Consider the following 6,000-nt stretch of genomic DNA (forward strand, 5'->3'; position numbering starts at 1 on the left):
AATGACATTAAACGTGGTGTCCTCTTTTAAGAACATCGAGTTATATTGGATGCCAAGTTTTTTTCACCAAAATGTAGATAATACTATTAGCAACACATGAAGATCTTTAGATCTTATTAAATTTATAACTTTCTCTGCATCAACTAATTTTAATTAGAATAGGATTGAAAGTATGCAGAAATAAGTACTTAAATTAATATTTAACAAAATTTAGGCTTTTCAATTAATTTGAATATGCTAATTCCTATATAAACTATTTGCATTTTATATTTACTAGACGTTCAATCAGTGATAAACTTTTTATTATATCTATTTCATTACCATTTTTGTGTTCGGATTAAGAATTCCAACTTGCAATTAAAGAATTAGTGACACTTTTAAAACCATTAGAAACTATAAAATGTGTAAAATATTTTAACTCTTTTTAAATAATCTAGAAACATTCATTGGTAAAAAAACTTCATTTTATGTGACAGTTTTAATGAAGAATAGGTAATAATATGCTACGTACAGTAATATATATTTTTTATTTTTGAAAGACTGCAAACCTGTGCAAAGCCCACCAACATTCGATGTACGAGCCCTAGAGCCTGTGCTGCTTGCTTGAACTGGCCTTCTACACTACACAAAAATATTTTCCTCGTATTTCAGCATCTTAAAAATACAGTTTGTAGACTTTAAATAATTAAATAATGATATACAATTATTTTAATTATTCCAGTGTGGAAAAATGTAAATTCTATGAAGCTAGTTACAATACGATTTTACGAGTAAGGCCGTTTTCCTCATTCCGTAGAATGTACAAAAAATTTTGGCAGAATTCCCTTTTGTCCTCTCAAGTAATTTTTTTTTAAATATTCGTAATAAGAATACAGTGCTGCTCCCTACACAACATTTTTGGAAACATTTGATTCTACTAGTGCGCGATCTATGCGGTGATTTGTGATTGCAACTATGATAGTCAGAAGCGTTATATGTAGGCTTTAAAGTTAACCTGAGAAACAGCTAGAGGGTTGACAGCGCTACCTACCGAGTATTCTATAAGCTACTTCGAGAGCAATGCAGTGGTATTCATTCCATGGAGTGTATAAATAAATATGGAAGAATTCCGTCTCGTTATGGCAGTTTTCCGCCTTTTACGAAGAGGCCAGGCGGAATACTAACCTTATGGTAGTTTTCCGCGGCTTCATTTTATCTGAAAGAATTCATAATATTCAAACCTAGCGCCAATCATTTCCGATTCAACCTTCATATCACGCAAGTGCAATACCTTGCGTGCTTCATAGCCACCAAGGTTCGGCACCTAGGTAACCGTTTTATTCCTGGTAGACGGAGAAAGCTAAGTCCTCCTTAAATTAAGGACGTACTATTATTTATTGCTAGGGGCGTGCATTTTTAGCTAAACGTTTTCTAGACTAATTGAAATTCAAAACACTCTAGTATCGTCTGCATTTCAAGATTGGGCGTGATTCTACTGTCAGCACACCAATCAGTGCAGTGCAGGAGCAAACGCGTCCTGAGCAACGACTTCTCTCTCAGACAGCACTAACATGGAAGAAACCGCGCATTATAACGGCCGTTCAGATATTTTCGCGAAAAATGCCTGCACCTACTTATTACCATCGTACCTTGCCTTGAAGCTGCAGGGTTTTTAAGGTTACTGAACGTGGGCATTGAAGTCTGTATCATGTATTCAAACAAAGTGACACATGTTTTATTATCGTGGAGAGAAAAAAAAAGGTTTGTCAGTCAAAAGAAGAATTTTCGAAATTCTATAAAATAATATAGTTTATAATAATTTCACAATTTTCACTTTTTAGACGGATGGAAGTTTAGATCATAACTTTTAGTGGACAAGTACGCAATCGTCTGAAAAGAGGAACCAAATTAGGGACCCGAAAAATTCGTGATTTCATTCGTTGACTGACTAATATTCAAACTCTTGAGCCTGCGTGCCTTCTGCGTTAGCGAACTAGAGAGATTCACAAATTCAGCAGCCACTCAACATATAACACCGGTCCGAGTATATGTTGAGGAGTATTCATCTTTCAGATGAAATATGGTCCCATCACAAAAAAGCAGCAAAAAAAAGTAAACATTCAAACCTATCGCAAAATGAATCAGCAAATTTTTTCCGGTCTCTAACAACGTGTTGGGGAAAAATTTAAACGTACATTACATTGCAGTAAGCTATACCCGCGCCAGCGGTTTCTTCCTTGCAGTTGGCGGCCGTCTGCAAGAGAAGTCATTGCCTTATTTGACCGGGCCATTCAGGACGAGTTTACTTCCGTTGTGATTGGTGTACAGACGATAGACTTGTACCGTAGCGAAACACGTACGATGCTACAGTGCTCTCAGCCAGTGTCGAAATCTTTTCGCATGGCCCTAACAATATGTGATCGATAGGACCACGTACTTTTCGCGAAACGATTTTCAGACAGGCTGCGTGACAAAAAATGTATCAATGTTCGTGTTAAATTCAGGTGAATGTCTACTGACAGCACACTGATCACAGCGATCCAGTGCGGAAGCAAACGCTTCCCGAATCGCCCGGTCAAACGGGCAATGGCTTATCTTGCAGACGGCCGCCGATTGCAAGGGAAAAATCTCTAGCGCGGGCATACCTCATTGCAGACTCATGGAACAATTCGTGGGTTCAGTGACTTCTTGGCTAGCCTCCACAATCTTCTGCATGCTCGGGAAAATGCCACCAGTTCACTGGCTGCTGACTTGTGAACTGTCCCGACTTGGTATCCTGTGACTCGATGCTTCTGTGCTTGATGGTCTCTCATTGGCCCAGAGTCTTTCAGATAAAGCTGTAGGCCGACAGCAGAATCGACCGAAAGGTACAAGTATTTGAATTTTAATCCATCGCGAAATGAATCCCCGAATTTTTTTTCCCCGCCGGTCTCGGTCAATGAGCGATCAATAGGGGCATGCACATTTCGCGAAAAGATTCCGAGATCAGCTGAAAGTAAAAAACACTGTAGCATCGTCTGTGTCTCGTGATTGGGTGAGTTTCTTTCAGGTCAATATCGATTGTTACAAAATCAATCACAGTGATTCAGTGAGGGAAGCAAACAGGTCCTGAGTGGCTTGGTCAAACGAGGCAACGACTTCCCTCGCAGACGTCCGCCAATCACAAGGTAGAAACCGCTGGTGTGAGTACAATCAGTTGCAGTCTAATAGGCGTTCAGATGTATTCGCGAAAAAATGCCTGCCCCCTAGCTGTCTGTACTCACGGGCGAGTGGCGCAGACTGCGTCGCCTCGCGGTCCCGGATGTGGCTCGGTCTGTGTCGCCCGACTGACTGCGCGAGGCAAGCTGGTCTAGGTGTAGTCGCCCCCGTCCCCCCTGCCCTCCCCCCAGACACACTCCAGCGCCGCGCAATGCCTGCAGTCGCTGCGGCGACAGACAAGGAAGCGGTTACAGTTGCGACCTAGCAATCTGGCATGGCTTACGACAGCCGAATGAATGAATGAATTTAAATGTATTATTAGGGACCGGAAAACTTCGCGGGTTCAATGACCTCCAGGATGAACTCCATAGTTCTACGTACACTCGGTCAAATGCCACCCACTCATTGGCTGCTGTCTTGGGAGACGTCCCAACGTAGCAGCCAGTGATTCGATAAAGCTTTGGTTGGGTGTTTTTCATTGGCCCAGAGTCACCCAGGTGAGTGGTGAGCCAATAGGAGAGGCAGCACTGAGGTATAACTATTTGTATTTTAGCCTAACGCGAAATGAATTTGGGAATTTTTCCGGTCTCTATGTATTATTAATAAGTAGAGACAGGAAAAATTCGCGGGTTCATTTCATGATATGCAATCCAAACAACTGTATCTTTATATTGCTTCTGTGATTGACTCACAAGTTTATCTGAAGGACTTTGAGCCAATGAAAAACCTTCAACCATAAAAGTATCGAATCGCAAGCGTCCCAGTTGACAGGTGTCACGAGTCAATAGCCAATGAGCAGAAGGAATTTGCCTGAGTGTGTAGGGGATTGTGGAGTCTATCTTAGAAGTCTTCGAAATCGCGAATTTTTCCAGTCTCTATTAATAAGCAGCCAATTAATTTAATTTAAAAGTGATTTTTATAGGAGGTGAAGTAAGACACACATTCAACCAGAAATTTTCTTGAATATGTAACAATTTATTCCCCACTTTTTATGCACGTTGTTTTTTTTCTCTAAACACTCGTATTATAGATTTAAATAAATTATTTATAAATCTCATTATTTTTGTTCATAACATAAGTCATAACGAAACCCATAAATTATATTCATAATTCTCATCCACCAGCACCTTCTACATATTTTAACATTTTTTTAGCATGTGTAGAATGTTTATCATTCTGCTACAGAACATGGTTTTTTTCTCATTTTTTTTATGAAATAAATTTGTGACAGTGGCAAAATTTGCTGTGGTTATAGAACTTCTTTCAGTTAAACATAATGTTCAGCTTCAAGGAAAACATTTTAGATCATTAGTCGTATTCGTATAGTATGTTTTCAAATTATTTTGTCGTGATGAATCTGCAACAGAAGTTTGTAGGTTGAATTAGGACTCACTCCGTATATTTTTTCATCTGTGGACTGATACACCAACACTTGTGTTGTGCTCATTTTATCTAGCAATTTTGCATACATGCATACTTTCAAACTTCCCTTCCCTTCCTGTGTTATTTACTGATGACTATTGCATCTTAGCTTTTTTTAGGCAGTGCAAACCTCAATTAATTTAAGATGATTTAACATTACCGGATTTCAACTTAATTTTTTGAACCTTGTCCGTTGTATTATTTAACAAACCTATTTCGAAATAACTTCGAAAAACGTTCGAAATGACATAAAACGTTTTTTTTTATTTTACTACTATCGAGGATTCAATTCACAAAATAAATACATTTAACCTTACCTTACCTAATTTACTATACTACGCGTTTCCTGGATTTAACATTAAGTAAGATAATTTTTGTTTTAATTTATAGACATTTATTTACACTGTTTGGTGGATCGGACTGAATGCAAGTGTCACTTCGAACAAGTATCTTCACGCTTTGAGAATATTCGTCCACTGAAGTAGACAATTTATACCTCAATTATACATGGAGTTTATCAAACCTTGCATTTGTGGGTAAAGGTGTACCTACATTCTAGTGGATATCATAATTTATGGCTATGAATTAAATAAATTTTATTTTTCTTTCATTAATTATTATAAAAGAATTGTAAATTAACATTATAATCATAGCGTCAGATTATTACCACATAATAAATAAAGATATTAATTACAATAAAAAATTAAAATGAGGTATAGGTATTTAAGGAACTAAGTGTGACCCCGTTTACGAGATATTAAGATGAAATATTACGACGAGATATTATGAAGAAATGCTTCCTGTTTCTACGCTGAACGCAACATTAGTGGTATCTCCAGTTCACGTGATCGCACAGATTGTAGGCTCGCGTTGCGAGTGTCGGTGGTTTGATATCAAATCCCCGGCACTATGTAGAGCAGGCATCTCAAGAAGATCACAGACCACTGCAACGCCTTGCTGCACGAAGGCTCGGCACATGGCTGAGCGACATAGCACCTTACGTTAACATTACCGTGGCCATATGATTCTGATGGTACGGTACACAGAAAACAAATTCTTTACTTTTACAAAATATTCCTTTGGAAACCATTTCCCAAGAAATAGGTTGCAGTACGACAAGAAATATATTGTATTTTTTACAACACATGGATATGATTATTTTGCATACATGAAATACGTTTTTATAGATAATACTGGCATTTCTTACCAAAACTGCCGCATAATTTTATATTTTATTTGATGTTCCATTTAAGCATTATTTTTTAAAAACCACCTGATATTCAGTAATTGGACTTTATTTTTACTACACTTACTAGTATGCGCAGTTAATACGGGAAAGATATTCAGGGAAAGGTTTACAGATACATTTATTGGAGGTACTGGGACAACACAAAGCATAAA

The 6,000-nt window shown here is 38.0% G+C and overlaps 1 protein-coding gene across 1 annotated transcript in view; it reads right to left on the reverse strand.

Annotated features, from left to right (window-relative positions):
• The window catches only part of LOC134532689 (organic cation transporter protein-like), a 33,514-nt gene extending 30,207 nt beyond the window's left edge, over positions 1–3,307 (reverse strand). Inside the window, exon 1 of the mRNA XM_063369395.1 lies at positions 3,243–3,307. The gene's annotated coding sequence lies outside the window, so the exon portion shown is untranslated. The remainder of the gene's footprint in view (positions 1–3,242) is intronic.
• Between the last annotated feature and the right edge of the window lie 2,693 nt (positions 3,308–6,000).

Source organism: Bacillus rossius, chromosome 6 (genome assembly GCF_032445375.1).
Source record: "Bacillus rossius redtenbacheri isolate Brsri chromosome 6, Brsri_v3, whole genome shotgun sequence".
Taxonomy (NCBI): domain Eukaryota; kingdom Metazoa; phylum Arthropoda; class Insecta; order Phasmatodea; family Bacillidae; genus Bacillus; species Bacillus rossius.